Below are 25,525 nucleotides of genomic sequence, written 5' to 3'. Positions count from 1 at the left end.
TACACAGCGGATGCCCTTTCATCACACACATACATTACGGACAATTGTAGCTTACCCAATTCACCTGTACGTGTCTTTGGACTTATGGGGGAAACCGGAGCACCCGGAGGAAACCCACACGAACACTGGGAGAACATGCGAACACAGAAATGCCAACTGACCCAGCTGAGGCTCAAACCAGGAACCTTCTTGCTGTGAGGCGATCGTGCTACCCACTGCGCCACCGTGATGCCTCCTATAGTTGTTTATATGTTAAATTGTTGGTATTATATGCAACAAGTGGCCCTAAATGCCAGCATGCAGGGTGAAAGCCACAGTGGCTTAGTGGTTAAACATGATGTCTACCGATCAAGGTGTGATATGGGTTCAAATCCACCCAACTGAAGATTTTATTTACTTAAAAATTACATTTGTGTTAAAACTTTTGTCAAAGGTCTTTCTATGTGGAAAATGTCAGCTCAGATATCAGAAGTAGGTCAGACAAGTAAACATTACATTGATGACTCATCTTGCACTACACCAAATCTGTCCAATCAAAATCGTTCTACAGAAACTCCGTCCCCCAAATGTTCACGTGACTGACTCAGCACAACAAACGCACTTTGTTTACTCTCCGCTGGAAATCTGACATCAGAAAACGCTTTTGTAGTGGATGTAAAGGCGTGTGGATGTGGAGGAGCGTCAGGTGAAAGATGTGCAGCAGACACGCGTGTATCGCCACTACTGCAGATCCGCTCTCACTGTCATTCAGCTGCAGAGGAGGAGGAGAGAGAGAGCAATGACTGAACACAAACACCACAGCAACATCACTACAAACTTTACAGCATAGACAAACTCTCAGGACTTGACACACAAGCGCTTCTTCACGCCGAAAGAAAGACACTTGCAGGTGAGTCGCGTTGCTCTCCATTTCTGCACTTAGTGTGGCTTTTCTTCGCTGTCTGGCTGTAATATCTGCTGTTGACTGACATTATGAGTCTGTCACTGAGCTGTCATCTGCTGGAGCTCAACTTGACGCCAGTAAAACAGTATGAACGTAATCAAATGTCAAGGACTCAAAAATGTAAATCTGACAGCGAAGGTCGCTGATGCCGCCTAGTGGAGCAGATGGAAACTGCGCTTTTCAGCTGAGCGTATACAGGGGTGGGTTTAGTGATTATTTGGGGGTCCTAAGCAATTCCAGGAATGGAGTCCAACACTCCTAAAATGCACCCTTTCTAATTTTATTTAATTTTAATTTACAGTTCAGTGAAGCAATCCAGAATCCACTAGAGCTGTGAAATGAATCAATGCAACTCAGAGTAATTAATGTAATTAGTTATAAATGATGTTACTTTCCCGACAAAACAAAGCGTAATCTCACAGACATGTCTTAATTTTAGTTTATTTCTCTGTTAAAACAAAACAAATATAATTTATAATATAAAACATAGTCTTGGCTTGTGGTTTTCAAACGTTTTTCACCAAGTATCACCTCAGAAAAAAATTGTCCCTCCAAGTACCACCATGTTGAGCAGTATTGAAATACAGTAGCGTAGTAGTAGGCCCAGTAAAGCAGCTACAGCTCTGCACAGTTTTAAAATGTGGCATATTAACTACTATTATTAATCATATTTATTATTATCAGCCATTTTAAACCTTGTCAATAGTTTAGACATTAAAACTGTACTGTGCTTATATGTAAAAATACGAACAAACAAAATAAAATGTCGACGTTTAAATTAAAATTTGCTTTTTAAAGTTTGTTAAAAAAGATAGGTTACTGTTCTTAAAAAGTAAAAAAAAAAAAAAACTTTACTTAAATGTACAATGTTAACCTATAGTAACCTATTCATCAGCACCTGGAAATGTTGCTTGGACCTCATAAATATAGGCTATATGTCATCAAATTCATATAGAAACCATTTTTGATAAATTTTGAAATATATATATTGCATGTACATATGACATATTTGATTCCTCCGTGTACCACCAGAAGAAAGCCCACATGTGGTGGTACACATACCACAGTTTGAGAGCCACTGATCTAGGCTATCACTGACATCTTAAAGGTTACCAAGAAAATTATAATAATAATAATTTGAACATTAATAATACAATAATAATTTGAACATTGCCACCATTAAAACCAGCAAATATAATGGTGTTTTGGGGCTCAACAGTGCTAAAATGCACCATTAATATATTCATTCATCAAATTTATTTGTTTCAATTTATTCATTGAACTTTTTTTTATTTAGACTTTTTTTTACATCACATAAAACGTCTTTTCTATGTTCCATCTTAATGCAATTGGTTCTCTTAAAATTGATTTACAATTTTGTTTTTTATAAATTTAAAACATATATATATAAATTTGGCAGCTGGACTGCTCTATGATTGGGGGGTCATAGACAAAATTTAGCAGATGTAATAATAATATTTTATTTTATGATATTAATATTACATAACATTAAATAAGTATAATATTATATTTTAAATAATATTTAATTATGTTAAAATTGTATTTGTTTGACTCTCACCATACAAAATATGATAGAAAACTATGTTATTTATTGTTTATAGGTATAATTTATACTTCTAGATTTATTGGAGGACCCTAGATTTCCTTATTAGTTAAATCCGCCCCTGGTTTATAAATACTGTAATATTATATGGAAGTATCCACATTTGAATGAAACGTCGTTTAGTTGCTTTCAAACTGATGGGCATTTTTCTAACATGTCCCACATAAAAAAAGACACACAACAACAACAAAAAAACACGCAGTTAGAGCAATTTATAGTAAATACTATTTATAATATTGAACTTCTATGTTGTTACTGAAACTTTTACGTCAAGCTGCTTTTACACAATCGACATTAAAGCACTATAGAAATAAACATGAATTAATTAATACTGTAGTAAAGCACTTTAATTAATCTATTGTGAAAATACTATACTTTACAATGCACCACATATTACTTTCTTAAAGCACACTACAATATTTACTACAGTTTATTGCAGTTAATACTATAATATGCTGTAGATTTTATTAACCAGTGTTGTAAAAACCATAATAAATCAAATGTATTTACTACAAATGAATGTAGTATTATTTTAATGTGGGTTTACTTGATTTGTTTAAACCAATGTTTGGATATTTTTAAAGTAACATTGATAACACATTACAGTTTATCGGGTCACTTTAGTTGTTACTACAATTTGCTGTATCCTTGATTAATATGTTTTGCAAATACCAATCGCTATAGCACTATTTTCAGGTGGGTTTATGTGATTTCATATGGAGGTTTTTGGTGTTTTTAAAGTGGGATTAATATCATAAGATTGTTCAGATGCTGTGTTTTGTCTAATTTATTCTCAGTAAAGCACACATATTTATTTACATTAGTTAATCAGCCTTTGCTGCTTTAAAGCACACCCCTGCACAGCTTTAATCATTAATAATAACTGACATTCTCCTACCATACACACTTATTAAGGTACGTTTATTTTATTTATAATAATTCCAATTTAGGTCAATTATGTTTTAATAAATAAAGCAACAAAAATGTGAAGAAAAGTTTACAATTGAAGATTTTTAGCTGACATATTTCACTGAAACTGTGCTTGATTCATTAAACCCAAGTGAATAAATACTAGAGCTCTGACATGAACACATAATGCAGGCAAAACAACAACACTACTGGCTCTTGATAATTCCTTGCCGTTTATTAAATAGTCTGATCTCAGCTTTATTAGAGTACACACATTTCAGACAATAAATATACAGCTAACAATAATTAATCATTTTGTTTGCATCACTTCAGATGATTATGATTATGCATAAGTATTCTTTTCTCATTGTAGTGCACCTGATTTGTGGACCACTGGTTCCAGTTCATCCACTATGTCCAGCTCTATTGGTAGGTGTATACATCACTTCACATATCTTTGCACTTGTACACTCAGCTATTTTTAGATATGCAAAATTGTGCAATTGCTGGTTGTTTAGTAAATTAAAAATGCAAAAAGAGTTTGTTAGTAAAATACTAAAAGTTAAATGCAAACAGTTGATCTGATGAAAATAACCCACCATTCCTGGAGCCAAATTATAGGCAAAAACTGTATACATGTACAATAGGTGTAATTCATCAAAATCTCCACACGAGGGTGAAACCTTTCATTTCATTATTATAGATTGGCAGCAGTACAGTTCGCAGAGATGTCCACAGGAGGGCGAATATACTATAATAAGTCCATTAGATTTGCAAAAGTGTAATTCATAAATATTCCCACAAGAGGGTGAACTTTTTTATTTTATTTTCAAACAGCAGCAGTGCAGTTCACAAAAATCCCAGCAGGAGGGCGAATATTTCAAATTGAGTAGATCTGCAAAGGTGTAACTCAGAAATATCTCCACAAGAGGGAGTACAGTTTAAATTCACTCTATTAGATCTGCAAAGGTGTCATTCAAAAACGTGATAGGCACATGAGTGTGCATTAATTCATGCATATGTAATATTTGTCTATTTGTCTAATGTAAGATCAGATATTCAGTGTGTAATCATGTGTTTATTTGTGTGTCGACTCTACAGGATCAGTGACGTGTTGTGGACTGTAAGCCTGTTGAACAGAAGCAGAGACGTGTGGACAGACACTGACTGTACTGATGACGATCATCTGCTGCTACCTAGGTGATGTAGATCATGTGTGATTGTAACATTTGTGGGATGAAGGACCAACATTTTTATACAATTCATTTTAATATTTTTCAGGCTGCAAAGATGTATAACCCCTGCTGGACATTGCTCTAGACGACTGAACTGGTATCCCCCCTTCTTCAGGCGCGCCTCACACTCACTCACATCACAGAGATCTGGCTTGGATCAAACCAGCAACCCCTGAAGCCGTGGGGCAGCGCTCTTACCACAGAGCCACAGATCTCCTGACTGAACACCTGCTGGAACTGATGTGTCAATGTTGAACTGTTTCAATAAAAAAAAATTATAAGTCAGATTTGAACTCTTGTCTTTATGAGTCTCTTCCTCAGAGAACTTGTGTTTATCCCCTCACACACCAATAATATACACACCTTAATATTCATCATTTGAGTGTCCTTGTTGTATGAAAACACTGGAAAGTCAGCATTACCACTGACTGAGGTGGGATTTGAAACTGTCTCCATATCAGCAACGCTGCATCATGTCTGATTGCGTCTCTCCAGGTGTTCACAAGCTTTTGTTGAATATAATGAGCTCAGTTTGCATTAGCCAAAGTGAGGTTTGAACCCAGGTCTCCTTGATCAAAGCTCAACACTTTATGACCTGAGCCACTGAGTCTAGATGGTGTAACAGATGTCTGAATAGGGCTTTATTACTATCTTAATTTCAAACAAGGTTTGGCAAATTATTTTTTGCAATTTGGGTGACAAAGGACCATTGATAGATGTCAAGTCCTGTGGTTCAGTGCATAAGAGTCTGACTGCCATACAGAAGGATTAAGGTTCGAATCCCACACTTTGCTTACTTTACTGTCATTTGCTGGGATTCAGTCAGACAAAGTGGCCCAAGCTGCAGGAAAGCCATGATGGGCTAGTGGAATAACACATGTGTGATACATGCAAAGTTACGGCAGAGACTTGGGTACGAAACCCACCTCAATGAGTAACCTACACCAAAGACAGGAGAGTAATTGGTGTGGGAGCACAACAAGAATAAGCACTTTTGTTTTTTGTAACTGAATCAGCAGTAAAGAGCAGTAACAGGGCTTGGATTTGAACCCAGGTGTGCTGTGAGAACTTCACTTCTCAGGCTGTGTGCTCTGACCACTACACCATCAGCACACACACAAACCAACACTTCTTTCTCCAATGTGAGGATGACCACATTTACACACTTTGAAAAAAAAAACTAAATAAGCACAAATAATTAATATTAAATGTAAATTATTCAAAATTAATGTAAACTGCATCATATGCTAGTATATTATTACATTTCAGTGTTCAAAATGTGAAAAACCTGCTTATTCCTCAATCAAACACATCAACCATATGTTAAATGATCTTACAGCTGCTTGTGGGGCTTTAAATGTCACTAAACACAATTAAACACTGTAAATATCATAATTTAATTCTAAAGTCTCCTCATACTGTATTGAGGACTCTACACCAAATCTGGCCAATCACATGCTCTCTACAGAAAGTCCCTCCCCCAACATACACGCGACAGAGCAGCAGCACAACAAACACACTTTCTGGACTCTCTACTGGAAATATGAGCTCATAAATACCTTTACTGGAGCTGTGAATCCGCCTGGATGTGGAGGAGTGTGTGGAGGAGCGTCAGCTGTTGAGAACAGGTCAAAGATCTGCAGCAGAAACACAACAAACACACGTGTGTATCTTCACTGCTGCAGAGGAGGAGAGAGAGAGCAATGCCTGAACACAAACACTACAGCAACATCACTACAAACTAAACCAACAGAGCAAAGTCACTTACAGGTGAGTCGCGTTACTCTCCATTTCTGCGCTTGGTGTGGCTTGTCTTCGCTGTCGGGCTGTAAAATGTGCTGTTGACTGACATTATGAGTCTGGCACTGAGCTGTCATCTGCTGGAGCTCAACTTTACACCAGTGAAACGGTGTACCTGTGTTGATCTGTGTCGCTGTTGTCAAAGGTGTTCAGGCTTAAAGAGCAGCTCGCTAATGCCGCCTAGTGGAGCGGATGGAAACTGCGCTTTAATGCGCACACCTAACCCCACCTGTTACTGTGACGTCACTAGCTCCATTGAGTGCATTGTGTCTGACATTGTAAATCTGAGATATGCAGCTTCAGTTTACAAATCAGAGTCAGCATCCAGATACTATTGGAGAAAGACAGATCAAATCTGCCTGCTGCAGAGTTCACAAGATGTTTTTCATTCACTCGTTGCGTTTTCATACAGCAACAGAAATACGTATAATTCAAAACTTTAACGGCTTACTACAATATATGATCTTTAAAAAGCAGCCAGTCATCTTTATGAGGCGTTTATGATCATATTTTATTAAAAGTGTGTTTATTGAGGAGAGGCGCATTCATTACACACAGGCTAAATGATAATCTGGAGTGAAGAACATCATGGGGAGAAAGTCACAAGCTTTACAGTACAATATACATGTTTTGCATTTCATTTATTAATATTTGATGTCAAGTCTGTAATCATCGGCTTTTGGGAATTGATTTATGTTACATTCATATTTGTTTGATATTTTCACATTGTAAATCAAGAATTTGAGCTGTTTTTGAGCTCTGTGGCTGTGTGAGGATTTTCAGAATTCTTCCATTCGTAACTTCACAAGCAATGCATTGGATTAGGTTATCTAGACTGTGCAGTGTTATTTTACATTTGATTATTCAGTCTCTGTACCCGAGTACTGTGAAGGGCGTCTCACACTTGATGGGCCCCTCAGTGCTGCAACGCGGCGTGCACATGACAGTTGGAGGTATCGCACACCAGACGCGCACAGTGGGATGTTATTTAATAAGAAACGACTCAGATGTCTCTCTGTGCTGTGGCAGATATATGAACTATGTCCTAAATTGTAGCTGGGCGCCATGAGCAGCCGCAGACTTGCCGCCCGTGTGCATACTCTGATAGAAAAGGCGCATCCAGTGTGCGAGCCCCTTGAGACTCTTAAGAAAACAGTAAAACACAGATTATTCCATCTCTATCTTCTTCTCCACTGCATTTATCTATGCTTGTAGATTGTTTATTAAATTTATGCAGATGTTCTCCCCAACAGAATCATCCTAATCCATCTAAAATGATTAATGCTGTACACATAGAGCCGTTCAGGTCATCTGGGGTTCGTTCTTCGTACCTCGCTTAAATGATCTAATATTATTTGGCAGATCCAGGATCTTTTAATCTTGATAACTGATCTCTCGCTAATTTGGTTCTTCAAACAAGTTCGCGAATCAGATTAGAATGTCTGGATGAACTGATCTGAGATCGCTGCGTGTGTTGTGAAGTACAGATCTATCAATCCTCGAAATCATGATCAGCAATGCAACGATTGGCTGACGGCACAGCAGCGTAATGACATCATCTGATTAATATTCAATTATCCATGTGAGCAAAATTACATCAAATTAGCAGTAAACGGCTTGTTAAATATGACACGCAATAACCTTCCACATTTGTTATGAGCTGCAGGCTTTACACTTTCATGCGTCATGAGTATTCATCATGTATTTCAATGCAAATCAATGTATTTAGCTCTACATTTAGAAAAGATTTTCTTTATTATAGTAGCCGTTTCTTAATCGGTGTAAAGAATAACTGGTTGTTTACAAAAGCATTTTCATATTGGTAAAGGCGTCTGCAACTTTTGTGAAGCATCAAATCACTGGCATATTAACTATCAAAACATGTTTATGACTGCTGAAATGTATTATTGCTTTAAAAAAAGTCACATATTGTGCATTTCTATTATACACAATTTGTACTAAAGCGATCTAAAAAGTTCATATCAATAAGTTTTCTATTTGCACCACAATGTGGCAGTCTTTGTACTTTCATTTCGAGGGTGCAGATTGCATACGTTTTATTAATATGTATAACTTTATTTATTTTATTAATGACTATAACTTTATATATATAGTTAAAAAATATGTACCATTTTCCCAAGTGTATATAACTACTACTGTAAGAAAATATCAGAATTCGGAACATACTTTCTGTATTATCTTTGCTTGAACTGAGCCGATCTAATCCTGTTTATATGAATTGAACCTGCTCCCGATCAGGTTTAACCTAGCAGAACTGTTGCTATGACAACAACTCTCAGATCAGCTTTGAAGAACGAAACGATCCTGGATCGTGTCAAATCGTCAATATCCAAATCCAGCAAACTGAGTAATCCACGTACGAAGAACGGACCCCTGGTGAATTTGTACTCGTATCACAATATAAATCACAGAAAACTAAATATCACAATGTGACATATTTCCAATATCGTGCAGCTCTACAAAGAACCACCTGTTTCATCCTCAAGGCTGTTTCTTGTACTCTCAGCCGTCTTATTGGAAACTGGTTAATACTGGTGTAATCTACATGCAGACTGGCAGCTGCTGCTACACAGAAAGTCTCTCCTGCACACAAAGGAAATGACTTTAAACAGAATTAACACATAACATGACAAATAACTCAGGAAACAGTTGTTTCCAATCCAGCAGGAATCCAGATCCACTCGAGAGCTCTCCATGACCTCTGACCTGGCTTAGTAGATCCTGAAAACAGATTTGACAGAGACGGACGCTTTAACTGAACACATCACTACATTAGGTCATGTTTAACTTCAGTCACTGATCAAAATCATGTCAAAGATTAAAAACTGATTCAAATAATCGTAATAATAAAGTCAACAAGAACAGATTTTGATCTTTCCTGGAACAGATGAAGACAGAAAACGACTCGCTTCAACATGCAGCAGATCTGTGCTCACGATGACCTCAGTTTACTGTCTCGCTGTCATCTGAAGACCCCGTTAAAAATTGTCTAATGTTTAGCATTTGATGATATTTCTTTATTTAATAATAATTCCTTTTTTGTTTAAACCTCAAGACTTCCTGCTTCCTTTTACACATTAAAATGTTTGTGGTTGTCAGCATCAGTGGATGAAAATGAACACGACTACAGCTGCGCCACAGAAAGATGAAATCTCAGTGCTTTACATTTGCTGAGCTGAAGTTGTGGAAAAACATCAACAAAAACTTTCAAATCAACACATCTGCAAAGGTGTAATTCAGGAAAATCTCCACAGGAGGGCGACATGTTAAAACTCATTCAATTGGATTTATAGTGGTGTCTTACACCAAAATCACCACACGAGGGCGAATGTTTTAAATCCATCAAATTGGCAGTGGTGTAATTCAGAAATATCTCCACAGGAGGGAGAAACTTTCTTATTTTAGAGCGGCAGCAGTGCAGTCCACAAAATTCCCCACAAGAGGGCGAATATTTCAAATTCAGTAAATTCAAGATTTGCAAAAGTGTAGTTCAGAAAAATCTCCACAGGAGGGCGCAATATTTGATACTGATCTAATATTTGTCTATTTTTAGATCAGATATTCAGTGTGTGTAATCTTGTGTTTATTTGTTTGTCTGCTCTACAGGATCAGTGAAGTGTTGTGGACTGTAAACCTGTTGAACAGAAGCAGAGACGTGTGGACAGACACTGACTGTACTGATGATGATCATCTGCTGCTGCACAGGTGATGTAGATCATGTGTGTGATTGTGTGTGTGTCTGATCCACATGTCGGTTACCATCATTTGCTTTGTGGAGGGTCACTCCTCTAGAAAGTAAATGATGGTAACCGAAACGGGTGGGGAAGGGACGAAGGTCCAGAATTTTTATACAGTTCATTTTAAATTTTTTGGCAGGCTGTAAAGTATAACCCCTGCTGGACACGGCTCCGGAAGCTCCAGGGGGAGACCGAACTGGTATCCCCCCTTCTTCAGGTGCGCCTCACACTCACTCACCATTCACACATATCGCAGAGTTCTGGCTGGGACCGATACCAGCAACCCCTGAAGCCGTGGGGCAGCGCTCTTACCACAGAGCCACAGATCTCCTGACTGAACACCTGCTGGAACTGATGTTGGACTGCTGACCTGTGTGTGAGCTGATTCAATAAAACAAGATAAATGTCAGATCTGAACTCTTGTCTTTATGAGTCTCTTCCTCAGAGAACTTGTGTTTATTCACTCAACCATCATTAGTTTCACATAAGAGTCCATCATCATGAGCTCCTGGTGAACATAATAAGCTTTAGTTGGACATTAGCCATAGTGAGGTTTGAACCCGGGTCTCCTTGATTAAAGCTAATCACATTATGACCTGAGCCACTGAGTCTAGATGGTGGAGTAAATATCTGAATGGGGCTTTATTACCAATTTCATCTTGACCAAGGTTTGGCAGATATTTCTTTGTATTTTGGCTCACTAAATTATTATCACCAAATGTCAAGCTCTGTGGCTCAAAGGATGAGCGTTCGACTGCTATTTGGAAGTGTGAAGGATCGAATCTCATTTCTGCTAGTCTGAGGTACAAGTCAGACGTGAACTCTTGTCTTTATGAGTCTCTTCCTCAGAGAACTTGTGTTTATTCACCCATCATGGGTTTCACGTCCATCATCAGGAGCTCCTGGTCAATATAATGAGGTCAAGATGGACATCAGCCATAGTAAGGATTGAACCCGGGTCTCTTTGATTAAAGGTCAACACATTATGACCTGAGCCACTGAGTCTGGATGGAGCAGCAGATGTCTGAATGAGGCTTTATCTATTTCTTAATTTCAACCAAGATCTGAGATAAATTTCTTTCTAATTTGGCTCACAAATAAACTATTGCCAAAAGTCAAGCCCAGTGGTCCAGAGGAAAAGTGTCTGGGTGCCATTCAGGAAAGGGTAGGATCGAATCCCACACTTATTACAACTACATCAAGTCTCTCTCATAACTCTCAATAAGATCAATTTGAAGACATCAATATTCAACAAACTCAGTGGCTCAAGCCATAAAGCAATGTGTTTTCATGCAGGAGACCCGGGTTCAAATCCCACTATTGCTTACTTTACTGTCATTTGATGGGATTCAGTCAAACAAAATGGCCCAAGAAGCAGGAAAGACATGATGGGCTAGTGGAATAACACACACTTTCAGTGAGGACAAGATTACAGCAGAGACTTGGGTACGAAACCCACTTCGCATGTGTGGATCACAGCAAAGTAATCGGTGCGGGAGCACAACTGAGTATAAATGCTTTTGTTTTTTGTAACTGAATCAGCAGTAAAGAGCAGTAACAGGGCTTGGATTTGAACCCAGGTGTGCTGTGAGAACTTCACTTCTCAGGCTGTGTGCTCTGACCACTACACCATCAGCACACACACAAACCAACACTTCTTTCTCCAATGTGAGGATGACCACATTTACACACTTTGAAAAAAAAAAACTAAATAAGCACAAATAATTAATATTAAATGTAAATTATTCAAAATTAATGTAAACTGCATCATATGCTAATATATTATTACATTTCAGTGTTCAAAATGTGAAAAACCTGCTTATTCCTCAATCAAACACATCAACCATATGTTAAATGATCTTACAGCTGCTTGTGGGGCTTTAAATGTCACTAAACACAATTAAACACTGTAAATATCATCATTTACCTCTAAAGTCTCCTCATACTGTATTGAGGACTCTACACCAAATCTGGCCAATCACATGCTTTCTACAGAAAGTCCCTCCCCCAACATACACGCGACAGAGCAGCAGCACAACAAACACACTTTCTGGACTCTCTACTGGAAATATGAGCTCATAAATACCTTTACTGGAGCTGTGAATCCGCCTGGATGTGGAGGAGTGTGTGGAGGAGCGTCAGCTGTTGAGAACAGGTCAAAGATCTGCAGCAGAAACACAACAAACACACGTGTGTATCTTCACTGCTGCAGAGGAGGAGAGAGAGAGCAATGCCTGAACACAAACACTACAGCAACATCACTACAAACTAAACCAACAGAACAAAGTCACTTACAGGTGAGTCGCGTTACTCTCCATTTCTGGACTTGCTGTGGCTTGTCTTTGCTGTCGGGCTGTAAAATGTGCTGTTGACTGACATTATGAGTCTGGCACTGAGCTGTCATCTGCTGGAGCTCAACTTGACGCCAGTAAAACGGTGTACCTGTGTTGATCTGTCGCTGTTGTCAAAGGTGTTCAGGCTAAAAGAGCAGCTCGCTAATGCCGCCTAGTGGAGCGGATGGAAACTGCGCTTTAATGCGCACACCTAACCCCACCTGTTACTGTGACGTCACTAGCTCCATTGAGTGCATTGTGTCTAACATTGTAAATCTGAGATATGCAGCTTCAGCTTACAAATCCGAGTCAGCATCCAGATACTATTGGAGAAAGACAGATCAAATCTGCCTGCTGCAGAGTTCACAAGATGTTTTTCATTCACTCGTTGCGTTTTCATACAGCTACAGAAATACGTATAATTCAAAACTTTAACGGCTTACTACAATATATGATCTTTAAAAAGCAGCCAGTCATCTTTATGAGGCGTTTATGATCATATTTTATTAAAAGTGTGTTTATTGAGGAGAGGCGCATTCATTACATACAGGCTAAATGATAATCTGGAGTGAAGAACATCATGGGGAGAAAGTCACAAGCTTTACAGTACAATATACATGTTTTGCATTTCATTTATTAATATTTGATGTCAAGTCTGTAATCATCGGCTTTTGGGAATTGATTTATGTTACATTCATATTTGTTTGATATTTTCACATTGTTAATCAAGAATTTGAGCTGTTTTTGAGCTCTGTGGCTGTGTGAGGATTTTCAGGCCTAAGAAATTCTTTCATTTGTAACTTCACAAGCAATGCATTGGATTAGGTTATCTAGACTGTGCAGTGTTATTTTACATTTGATTATTCAGTCACTGTACCCGAGTACTGTGAAGGGCGTCTCACACTTGATGGGCCCCTCAGTGCTGCAACGCGGCGTGCACATGACAGTTGGAGGTATCGCACACCAGACGCGCACAGTGGAATGTTATTTAATAAGAAACGACTCAGATGTCTCTCTGTGACGTGGCAGATATATGAACTATGTCCTGACTTGTAGCTGGGCACCATGAGCAGCCGCAGACTTGCAACGCCGCTTATCTATGCCTGTAGATTGTTTATTAAATTATGCAGATGCTCTCCCCTACAGAATCATCCCCATCCATCTAAAATTATCAATGCTGTACACATAGAGCCGTTCAGGTCATCTGGGGTCCATTCTTCGTACCTCGCTTAAATGATCTAAGATTATTTGGCAGATCCTGGATCTTTTAATCTTGATAACTGATCTCTCGCTAATTTGGTTCTTCAAACAAGTTCGGGAATCAGATTAGAATGTCTGGATGAACTGATCTGAGATCGCTGCGTGTGTTGTGAAGTACAGATCTATCAATCCTCTAAATCATGATCAGCAATGCAACGATTGGCTGACGGCACAGCAGCGTAATGACATCATCTGATTAATATTTAAATATCCATGTGAGCAAAATTACATCAAATTAGCAGTAAACGGCTTGTTAAATATGACACGCAATAACCTTCCACATTTGTTATGAGCTGCAGGCTTTACACTTTCATGCGTCATGAGTATTCATCATGTATTTCAATGCAAATCAATGTATTTAGCTCTACATTTAGAAAAGATTTTCTTTATTATAGTAGCCGTTTTTTAATCGGTGTAAAGAATAACTGGTTGTTTACAAAAGCATTTTCATATTGGTAAAGGCGTCTGAAACTTTTGTGAAGCATCAAATCACTGGCATATTAACTATCAAAACATGTTTATGACTGCATAAATGTATTATTGCTTTAAAAAAAGTCACATATTGTGCATTTCTATTATACACAATTTGTACTAAAGTGATCTAAGAAGTTCATATCAATAAGTTTTCTCTTTGCACCACAAGGTGGCAGTCTTTGTACTTTCATTTCGAGGGTGCAGATTGCATACGTTTTATTAATATGTATAACTTTATTTATTTTATTAATGACTATAACTTTATATATATAGTTAAAAAATATCTACCATTTTCCCAAGTGTATATAACTACTACTGTAAGAAAATATCAGAATTCGGAACACTTTCTGTAGTATCTTTGCTTGAACTGAGCCGATCTAATCCTGTTTATATGAATTGAACCTGCTCCCAATCAGGTTTAACCTAGCAGAACTGTTGCTATGACAACAACTCTCGGATCAGCTTTGAAGAACGAAACGATCCTGGATCGTGTCAAATCGTCAATATCCAAATCCAGCTAACTGAATAATCCACGTACAAAGAACGGACCCCTGGTGAATTTGTACTCGTATCACAATATAAATCACAGAAAACTAAATATCACAATGTGACATATTTCCAATATCGTGCAGCTCTACAAAGAACCACCTGTTTCATCCTCAAGGCTGTTTCTTGTACTCTCAGCCATCTTATTGGAAACTGGTTAATACTGGTGTAATCTACATGCAGACTGGCAGCTGCTGCTACACAGAAAGTCTCTCCTGCACACAAAGGAAATGACTTTAAACAGAATTAACACATAACATGACAAATAACTCAGGAAACAGTTGTTTCCAATCCAGCAGGAATCCAGATCCACTCGAGAGCTCTCCATGACCTCTGACCTGGCTTAGTAGATCCTGAAAACAGATTTGACAGAGACGGACGCATTAACTGAACACATTACTACATTAGGTCATGTTTAACTTCATTCACTGATAAAAATCATGTCAAAGATTAAAAACTGATTCAAATAATCGTAATAATAAAGTCAACAAGAACAGATTTTGATCTTTCCTGAAACAGATGAAGACAGAAAACGACTCGCTTCAACATGCAGCAGATCTGTGCTCACGATGACCTCAGTTTACTGTCTCACAGTCATCTGAAGATCCCCATAAAAACTGTCTAATGTTTAGCATTTGATGATAAGTCTCTATTTAATAATAATTTCCTTTTTTGTTTAAACCTCAAGACTTCCTGCTTCCTTTTACACATTAAAATGTTTGTGGTTGTCAGCATCAGTGGATGAAAATGAACACGACTACAGCTGCGCCACAGAAAGATGAAATCTCAGTGCTTTACATTTACTGAGCTGAAGTTCAGGAAAAACATCAACACATTCTTTCAAATCAACACATCTGCAAAGGTGTAATTCAGGAAAATCTCCACAGGAGGGCGACATGTTGAAACTCATTCAATTGGATTTATAGTGGTGTCTTACACCAAAATCACCACACGAGGGCGAATATTTTAAATCCATCAAATTGGCAGTGGTGTAATTCAGAAATATCTCCACAGGAGGGAGAAACTTTCATTATTTTAGAGCGGCAGCAGTGCAGTCCACAAAATTCCCCACAAGAGGGCGAATATTTCAAATTCAGTAAATTCAAGATTTGCAAAAGTGTAGTTCAGAGAAATCTCCACAGGAGGGCGCAATATTTGATACTGATCTAATATTTGTCTATTTGTCTATTGTTAGATCAGATATTCAGTGTGTGTAATAATGTGTGTATTTGTGTGTCGACTCTACAGGATCAGTGAAGTGTTGTGGACTGTAAGCCTGTTGAACAGAAGCAGAGACGTGTGGACAGACACTGACTGTACTGATGATAATCATCTGCTGCTGCACAGGTGATGTAGATCATGTGTGATTGTGTGTGTGTGTTTGTCTTGCACATGTCGGTTACCATCATTTGCTTTGTGGAGGGTCACTCCTCTACAAAGTAAATGATGGTAACCGAAACGGGTGGGGAAGGGACGAAGGTCCAGAATTTTTATACAGTTCATTTTAAATTTTTTGCCAGGCTGTAAAGTATAACCCCTGCTGGACACGGCTCCGGAAGCTCCAGGGGGAGACCGAACTGGTATCCCCCCTTCTTCAGGCGCGCCTCACACTCACTCACCATTCACACATATCGCAGAGTTCTGGCTGGGACCGATACCAGCAACCCCTGAAGCCGTGGGGCAGCGCTCTTACCACAGAGCCACAGATCTCCTGACTGAACACCTGCTGGAACTGATGTTGGACTGCTGACCTGTGTGTGAGCTGATTCAATAAAACAAGATAAATGTCAGATCTGAACCCTTGTCTTTATGAGTCTCTTCCTCAGAGAACTTGTGTTTATTCACTCATCCATCATTAGTTTCACATCAGAGTCCATCATCAGGAGCTCCTGGTGAACATAATAAGCTTTAGTTGGACATTAGCCATAGTGAGGTTAGAACCCGGGTCTCCTTGATTAAAGCTCATCACATTATGACCTGAGCCACTGAGTTTAGATGGTGGAGTCAATATCTGAATGGGGCTTTATTACCAATTTCATCCTGACCAAGGTTTGGCAGATATTTCTTTGTATTTTGGCTCACTAAATCATTATCACCAAATGTCAAGCTCTGTGGCTCAAAGGATGAGCGTTCGACTGCTATTTAGAAGTGTGAAGGATCGAATCTCATTTCTGCTAGATCGAGATACAAGTCAGATCTGAACTCTTGTCTTTATGAGTCTCTTCCTCAGAGAACTTGTGTTTATTCACCCATCATGGGTTTCACGTCCATCATCAGGAGCTCCTGGTCAATATAATGAGGTCAAGATGGACATCAGCCATAGTAAGGATTGAACCCGGGTCTCTTTGATTAAAGGTCAACACATTATGACCTGAGCCACTGAGTCTGGATGTCAGCAGATGTCTGAATGAGGCTTTATCTATTTCTTAATTTCAACCAAGATCTGAGATAAATTTCTTTCTAATTTGGCTCACAAATAAACTATTGCCAAAAGTCAAGCCCTGTGGTCCAGTGGAAGAGTGTCTGGCTGCCATTCAGGAAAGGGAAGGATCGAATCCCACACTTATTACAACTACATCAAGTCTCTCTCAAAACTCTCAATTAGACCAATTTGAAGACATCAACATTCAACCATCTCAGTGGCTCAAGTCATAAAGCAATGTGTTTTCATGCAGGAGACCTGGGTTCAAATCCCACTATTGCTTACTTTACTGTCATTTGATGGGATTCAGTCAAACAAAATGGCCCAAGAAGCAGGAAAGACATGATGGGCTAGTGGATAAACACACACTTTCAGTGAAGACAAGATTACAGCAGAGACTTGGGTACGAAACCCACTTCGCATGTGTGGATCACAGCAAAGTAATCGGTGCGGGAGCACAACTGAGTATAAATGCTTTTGTTTTTTGTAACTGAATCAGCAGTAAAGAGCAGTAACAGGGCTTGGATTTGAACCCAGGTGTGCTGTGAGAACTTCACTTCTCAGGCTGTGTGCTCTGACCACTACACCATCAGCACACACACAAACCAACACTTCTTTCTCCAATGTGAGGATGACCACATTTACACACTTTGAAAAAAAAAACTAAATAAGCACAAATAATTAATATTAAATGTAAATTATTCAAAATTAAAGTAAACTGCATCATATGCTAGTATATTATTACATTTCAGTGTTCAAAATGTGAAAAACCTGCTTATTCCTCAATCAAACACATCAACCATATGTTAAATGATCTTACAGCTGCTTGTGGGGCTTTAAATGTCACTAAACACAATTAAACACTGTAAATATCATCATTTACTTCTAAAGTCTCCTCATACTGTATTGAGGACTCTACACCAAATCTGGCCAATCACATGCTTTCTACAGAAAGTCCCTCCCCCAACATACACGCGACAGAGCAGCAGCACAACAAACACACTTTCTGGACTCTCTACTGGAAATATGAGCTCATAAATACCTTTACTGGAGCTGTGAATCCGCCTGGATGTGGAGGAGTGTGTGGAGGAACGTCAGCTGTTGAAAACAGGTCAAAGATCTGCAGCACAAACACACGTGTGTATCTTCACTGCTGCCGAGGAGAGAGAGAGAGAGCAATGACTGAACACAAACACTACAACAACATCACTACAAACTAAACCAACAGAGCAAAGTCACTTACAGGTGAGTCGCGTTACTCTCCATTTCTGGACTTGGTGTGGCTTGTCTTCGCTGTTTGGCTGTAATATGTGCTGTTGACTGACATTATGAGTCTGGCACTGAGCTGTCATCTGCTGGAGCTCAACTTGACGCCAGTAAAACGGTGTACCTGTGTTGATCTGTCGCTGTTGTCAAAGGTGTTCAGGCTTAAAGAGCAGCTCGCTGATGCCGCCTAGTGGAGCGGATGGAAACTGCGCTTTAATGCGCACACCTAACCCCACCTGTTACTGTGACGTCACTAGCTCCATTGAGTGCATTGTGTCTGACATTGTAAATCTGAGATATGCAGCTTCAGATTACAAATCAGAGTCAGCATCCAGATACTATTGGAGAAAGACAGATCAAATCTGCCTGCTGCAGAGTTCACAAGATGTTTTTCATTCACTCGTTGCGTTTTCATACAGCAACAGAAATACGTATAATTCAAAACTTGATGAACGGCTTACTACAATATATGATCTTTAAAAAGCAGCCAGTCATCTTTATGAGGCGTTTATGATCATATTTTATTAAAAGTGTGTTTATTGAGGAGAGGCGCATTCATTACACACAGGCTAAATGATAATCTGGAGTGAAGAAAAGGGGAGAAAGTCACAAGCTTTACAGTACAATATACATGTTTTGCATTTCATTTATTAATATTTGATGTCAAGTCTGTAATCATCGGCTTTTGGGAATTGATTTATGTTACATTCATATTTGTTTGATATTTTCACATTGTTAATCAAGAATTTGAGCTGTTTTTGAGCTCTGTGGCTGTGTGAGGATTTTCAGAATTCTTCCATTCGTAACTTCAAAAGCAATGCATTGGATTAGGTTATCTAGACTGTGCAGTGTTATTTTACATTTGATTATTCAGTCTCTGTACCCGAGTACTGTGAAGGGCGTCTCACACTTGATGGGCCCCTCAGTGCTGCAACGCGGCGTGCACATGACAGTTGGAGGTATCGCACACCAGACGCGCACAGTGGAATGTTATTTAATAAGAAACGACTCAGATGTCTCTCTGTGACGTGGCAGATATTTGAACTATGTCCTGACTTGTAGCTGGGCGCCATGAGCAGCCGCAGACTTGCCGCCCGTGTGCATACTCTGATAGAAAAGGCGCATCCAGTGTGCGAGCCCCTTGAGACTCTTAAGAAAACAGTAAAACACAGATTATTCCATCTCTATCTTCTTCTCCACTGCATTTATCTATGCTTGTAGATTGTTAATTAAATTTATGCAGATGCTCTCCCCAACAGAATCATCCCAATCCATTCAGGTCATCTGGGGTCCGTTCTTCGTACCTCGCTTAAATGATCAAAGATTATTTGGCAGATCCTGGATCTTTAAATCTTGATAACTGATCTCTCGCTAATTTGGTTCTTCAAACAAGTTCGCGAATCAGATTAGAATGTCTGGATGAACTGATCTGAGATCGCTGCGTGTGTTGTGAAGTACAGATCTATCAATCCTCGAAATCATGATCAGCAATGCAACGATTGGCTGACGGCACAGCAGCGTAATGACATCATCTGATTAATATTCAATTATCCATGTGAGCAAAATTACATCAAATTAGCAGTAAACGGCTTGTTAAATATGACACGCAATAACCTTCCACATTTGTTATGAGCTGCAGGCTTTACACTTTCATGCGTCAAGAGTATTCATCATGTATTTCAATGCAAATCAGTGTATTTAGCTCTACATTTAGAAAAGATTTTCTTTATTATAGTAGCCGTTTCTTAATCGGTGTAAAGAATAACTGGTTGTTTACAAAAGCATTTTCATATTGGTAAAAGCGTCTGCAACTTTTGTGAAGCATCAAATCACTGGCATATTAACTATCAAAACATGTTTATGACTGCTGAAATGTATTATTGCTTTAAAAAAAAGTCACATATTGTGCATTTCTATTATACACAATTTGTACTAAAGCGATCTAAAAAGTTCATATCAATAAGTTTTCTCTTTGCACCAGAAGGTGGCCGTCTTTGTACTTTTATTTCGAGGGTGCAGATTGCATACGTTTTATTAATATGTATAACTTTATTTATTTTATTAATGACTATAACTTTATATATATAGTTAAAAAATATGTACCATTTTCCCAAGTGTATATAACTACTACTGTAAGAAAATATCAGAATTCGGAACACTTTCTGTAGTATCTTTGCTTGAACTGAGCCGATCTAATCCTGTTTATATGAATTGAACCTGCTCCCAATCAGGTTTAACCTAGCAGAACTGTTGCTATGACAACAACTCTCAGATCAGCTTTGAGGAACGAAACGATCCTGGATCGTGTCAAATCGTCAATATCCAAATCCAGCTAACTGAGTAATCCACGTACGAAGAACGGACCCCTGGTGAATTTGTACTCGTATCACAATATAAATCACAGAAAACTAAATATCACAACGTGACATATTTCCAATATCGTGCAGCTCTACATAGAACCACCTGTTTCATCCTCAAGGCTGTTTCTTGTACTCTCAGCCGTCTTATTGGAAACTGGTTAATACTGGTGTAATCTACATGCAGACTGGCAGCTGCTGCTACACAGAAAGTCTCTCCTGCACACAAAGGAAATGACTTTAAACAGAATTAACACATAACATGACAAATAACTCAGGAAACAGTTGTTTCCAATCCAGCAGGAATCCAGATCCACTCGAGAGCTCTCCATGACCTCTGACCTGGCTTAGTAGATCCTGAAAACAGATTTGACAGAGACGGACGCTTTAACTGAACACATCACTACATTAGGTCATGTTTAACTTCATTCACTGATAAAAATCATGTCAAAGATTAAAAACTGATTTAAATAATCGTAATAATAAAGTCAACAAGAACAGATTTTGATCTTTCCTGGAACAGATGAAGACAGAAAACGACTCGCTTCAACATGCAGCAGATCTGTGCTCACGGTGACCTCAGTTTACTGTCTCGCTGTCATCTGAAGATCCCCATAAAAATTGTCTAATGTTTAGCATTTGATATTTCTTTATTTAATAATAATTTCCTTTTTTGTTTAAACCTCAAGACTTCCTGCTTCCTTTTACACATTAAAATGTTTGTGGTTGTCAGCATCAGTGGATGAAAATAAACACGACTACAGCTGCGCCACAGAAAGATGAAATCTCAGTGCTTTACATTTACTGAGCTGAAGTTCAGGAAAAAAATCAACACAAACTTTCAAATCAACACATCTGCAAAGGTGTAATTCAGGAAAATCTCCACAGGAGGGCGACATGTTGAAACTCATTCAATTAGATTTATAGTGGTGTCTTACACCAAAATCACCACACGAGGGCGAATGTTTTAAATCCAGTAAATTCAAGATTTGCAAAAGTGTAGTTCAGAGAAATCTCCACAGGAGGGCGCGATATTTGATACTGATCTAATATTTGTCTATTTGTCTATTGTTAGATCAGATATTCAGCGTGTGTAATAATGTGTGTATTTGTGTGTCGACTCTACAGGATCAGTGACGTGTTGTGGACTGTAAACCTGTTGAACAGAAGCAGAGACGTGTGGACAGACACTGACTGTACTGATGATGATCATCTGCTGCTGCACAGGTGATGTAGATCATGTGTGATTGTGTGTGTGTGTTTGTCTTGCACATGTCGGTTACCATCATTTGCTTTGTGGAGGGTCACTCCTCTACAAAGTAAATGATGGTAACCGAAACGGGTGGGGAAGGGACGAAGGTCCAGAATTTTTATACAGTTCATTTAAAATTTTTTGGCAGGCTGTAAAGTATAACCCCTGCTGGACACGGCTCCGGAAGCTCCAGGGGGAGACCGAACTGGTATCCCCCCTTCTTCAGGCGCGCCTCACACTCACTCACCATTCACACATATCGCAGAGTTCTGGCTGGGACCGATACCAGCAACCCCTGAAGCCGTGGGGCAGCGCTCTTACCACAGAGCCACAGATCTCCTGACTGAACACCTGCTGGAACTGATGTTGGACTGCTGACCTGTGTGTGAGCTGATTCAATAAAACAAGATATATGTCAGATCTGAACCCTTGTCTTTATGAGTCTCTTCCTCAGAGAACTTGTGTTTATTCCTGGTGAACATAATAAGCTTTAGTTGGACATTAGCCATAGTGAGGTTTGAACCCGGGTCTCCTTGATTAAAGCTCATCACATTATGACCTGAGCCACTGAGTCTAGATGGTGGAGTCAATATCTGAATGGGGCTTTATTACCAATTTCATCCTGACCAAGGTTTGGCAGATATTTCTTTGTATTTTGGCTCACTAAATCATTAACACCAAATGTCAAGCTCTGTGGCTCAAAGGATGAGCTTTCGCCTGCTATTTAGAAGTGTGAAGGATCGAATCTCATTTCTGCTAGTCTGAGGTACAAGTCAGACGTGAACTCTTGTCTTTATGAGTCTCTTCCTCAGAGAACTTGTGTTTATTCACCCATCATGTGTTTCACGTCCATCATCAGGAGCTCCTGGTCAATATAATGAGGTCAAGATGGACATCAGCCATAGTAAGGATTGAACCCGGGTCTCTTTGATTAAAGGTCAATACATTATGACCTGAGCCACTGAGTCTGGATGGGGCAGCAGATGTCTGAATGAGGCTTTATCTATTTCTTAATTTCAACCAAGATCTGAGATAAATTTCTTTCTAATTTGGCTCACAAATAAACTATTGACAAAAGTCAAGCCCTGTGGTTCAGTGGAAGAGTGTCTGGCTGCCATTCAGGAAAGGGAAGGATCGAAACCCGCCCTTGTTACAACTACATCAAGTCTCTCTAAAAATCTCAATAAGACCAATTTAAAGACATCAATATTCTACAATCTCAGTGGCTCAAGTCATAAAGCAATGTGTTTTCATGCAGGAGACCTGGGTTCAAATCCCACTATTGCTTACTTTACTGTCATTTGCTGGGATTTAGTCAGACAAATTGGCCCAGGAAGCAGGAAAGCCATGATGGGCTAGTGGATAAACACACACTTTCAGTGAGGACATGATTACAGCAGAGACTAGGGAACGAAACCCACTTCGCATGTGTGGATCACAGCAAAGTAATCGGTGCGGGAGCACAACTGAGTATAAATGCTTTTGTTTTTTTGTTCTTGAATCAGCAGTAAAGAGCAGTAACAGGGCTTGGATTTGAACCCAGGTGTGCTGTGAGAACTTCACTTCTCAGGCTGTGTGCTCTGACCACTACACCATCAGCACACACACAAACCAACACTTCTTTCTCCAATGTGAGGATGACCACATTTACACACTTTGAAAAAAAAAAACTAAATAAGCACAAATAATTAATATTAAATGTAAATTATTCAAAATTAATGTAAACTGCATCATATGCTAGTATATTATTACATTTCAGTGTTCAAAATGTGAAAAACCTGCTTATTCTTCAGTCAAACACATCAACCATATGTTAAATGATCTTACAGCTGCTTGTGGGGCTTTAAATGTCACTAAACACAATTAAACACTGTAAATATCATAATTTAATTCTAAAGTCTCCTCATACTGTACTGAGGACTCTACACCAAATCTGGCCAATCACATGCTTTCTACAGAAAGTCCCTCCCCCAACATACACGCGACAGAGCAGCAGCACAACAAACACACTTTCTGGACTCTCTACTGGAAATATGAGCTCATAAATACCTTTACTGGAGCTGTGAATCCGCCTGGATGTGGAGGAGTGTGTGGAGGAGCGTCAGCTGTTGAGAACAGGTCAAAGATCTGCTACAGAAACACAACAAACACACGTGTGTATCTTCACTGCTGCAGAGGAGGAGAGAGAGAGAGCAATGCCTGAACACAAACACTACAACAACATCACTACAAACTAAACCAACAGAACAAAGTCACTTACAGGTGAGTCGCGTTACTCTCCATTTCTGGACTTGGTGTGGCTTGTCTTCGCTGTTTGGCTGTAATATGTGCTGTTGACTGACATTATGAGTCTGGCACTGAGCTGTCATCTGCTGGAGCTCAACTTGACGCCAGTAAAACGGTGTACCTGTGTTGATCTGTGTCGCTGTTGTCAAAGGTGTTCAGGCTTAAAGAGCAGCTCGCTAATGCCGCCTAGTGGAGCGGATGGAAACTGCGCTTTAATGCGCACACCTAACCCCACCTGTTACTGTGACGTCACTAGCTCCATTGAGTGCATTGTGTCTGACATTGTAAATCTGAGATATGCAGCTTCAGTTTACAAATCAGAGTCAGCATCCAGATACTATTGGAGAAAGACAGATCAAATCTGCCTGCTGCAGAGTTCATAAGATGTTTTTCATTCACTCGTTGCGTTTTCATACAGCTACAGAAATACGTATAATTCAAAACTTTAACGGCTTACTACAATATATGATCTTTAAAAAGCAGCCAGTCATCTTTATATGGCGTTTATGATCATATTTCATTAAAAGTGTGTTTATTGATGAGAGGCGCATTCATTACACACAGGCTAAATGATAATCTGGAGTGAAGAAAAGGGGAGAAAGTCACAAGCTTTACAGTACAATATTCATGTTTTGCATTTCATTTATTAATATTTGATGTCAAGTCTGTCATCATCGGCTTTTGGGAATTGATTTATGTTACATTCATATTTGTTTGATATTTTCACATTGTTAATCAAGAATTTGGGCTGTTTTTGAGCTCTGTGGCTGTGTGAGGATTTTCAGGCCTAAGAAATTCTTTCATTAGTAACTTTAAAAGTAATGCATTGGATTAGGTTATCTAGACTGTGCAGTGTTATTTTACATTTGATTATTCAGTCACTGTACCCGAGTACTGTGAAGGGCGTCTCACACTTGATGGGCCCCTCAGTGCTGCAACGCGGCGTGCACATGACAGTTGGAGGTATCGCACACCAGACGCACACAGTGGAATGTTATTTAATAAGAAACGACTCAGATGTCTCTCTGTGCTGTGGCAGATATATGAACTATGTCCTCCT

General features: G+C 39.0%; 1 protein-coding gene and 5 long non-coding RNA genes across 10 annotated transcripts in view; 2 read left to right on the top strand and 4 right to left on the bottom strand.

Annotated features, from left to right (window-relative positions):
• tfec (transcription factor EC) overlaps positions 1 to 1,027 on the bottom strand; it is an 82,265-nt gene extending 81,238 nt beyond the window's left edge. Inside the window, exon 1 of one of the 2 annotated variants that reach the window (XM_087246860.2) lies at positions 56 to 1,027. The gene's annotated coding sequence lies outside the window, so the exon portion shown is untranslated. The remainder of the gene's footprint in view (positions 1 to 55) is intronic. The other variant, XM_087246861.2, reaches the window with a different exon arrangement.
• Positions 565 to 22,154, top strand: LOC101885758 (uncharacterized). The gene is made up of 9 exons (XR_015482516.2): positions 565 to 889; positions 3,850 to 3,905; positions 4,578 to 4,676; positions 4,758 to 6,481; positions 10,139 to 10,237; positions 10,409 to 12,566; positions 16,131 to 16,229; positions 16,403 to 18,549; positions 22,056 to 22,154. It is a non-coding gene; the product is annotated as an uncharacterized LOC101885758 (long non-coding RNA).
• On the bottom strand, positions 3,969 to 12,726 carry LOC137491512 (uncharacterized). Of its 2 annotated transcripts, none has more exons than XR_015942196.1 (3): positions 12,565 to 12,726; positions 6,271 to 6,390; positions 3,969 to 4,967 (listed from the first exon to the last, which is right to left on the bottom strand). It is a non-coding gene; the product is annotated as an uncharacterized LOC137491512 (long non-coding RNA). The 2 variants fall into 2 exon arrangements; XR_015482527.2 differs by lacking the exon at positions 12,565 to 12,726 and adding an exon at positions 6,480 to 6,668.
• On the bottom strand, positions 15,561 to 18,709 carry LOC148679914 (uncharacterized). 2 transcript variants are annotated; one of them, XR_015942191.1, is made up of 3 exons: positions 18,548 to 18,709; positions 16,770 to 18,457; positions 15,561 to 16,726 (listed from the first exon to the last, which is right to left on the bottom strand). It is a non-coding gene; the product is annotated as an uncharacterized LOC148679914 (long non-coding RNA). The 2 variants fall into 2 exon arrangements; XR_015942192.1 differs by having other exon boundaries at positions 16,770 to 18,424.
• On the bottom strand, positions 22,141 to 24,598 carry LOC148679913 (uncharacterized). Of its 2 annotated transcripts, none has more exons than XR_015942193.1 (3): positions 24,440 to 24,598; positions 24,229 to 24,348; positions 22,141 to 22,569 (listed from the first exon to the last, which is right to left on the bottom strand). It is a non-coding gene; the product is annotated as an uncharacterized LOC148679913 (long non-coding RNA). The 2 variants fall into 2 exon arrangements; XR_015942194.1 differs by having other exon boundaries at positions 24,229 to 24,309.
• LOC137491509 (uncharacterized) overlaps positions 24,147 to 25,525 on the top strand; it is a 9,021-nt gene continuing 7,642 nt past the window's right edge. The window contains exon 1 of the long non-coding RNA XR_015482537.2: positions 24,147 to 24,441. This is a non-coding gene — a long non-coding RNA (uncharacterized LOC137491509). The remainder of the gene's footprint in view (positions 24,442 to 25,525) is intronic.

This window comes from Danio rerio, chromosome 4, assembly GCF_052040795.2.
Source record: "Danio rerio strain M-AB ecotype USA chromosome 4, GRCz13ab, whole genome shotgun sequence".
NCBI lineage: Eukaryota > Metazoa > Chordata > Actinopteri > Cypriniformes > Danionidae > Danio > Danio rerio.
Note: the sequence above shows the minus strand (reverse complement) of the source record. Positions and strands in the feature narration are given on the sequence as shown.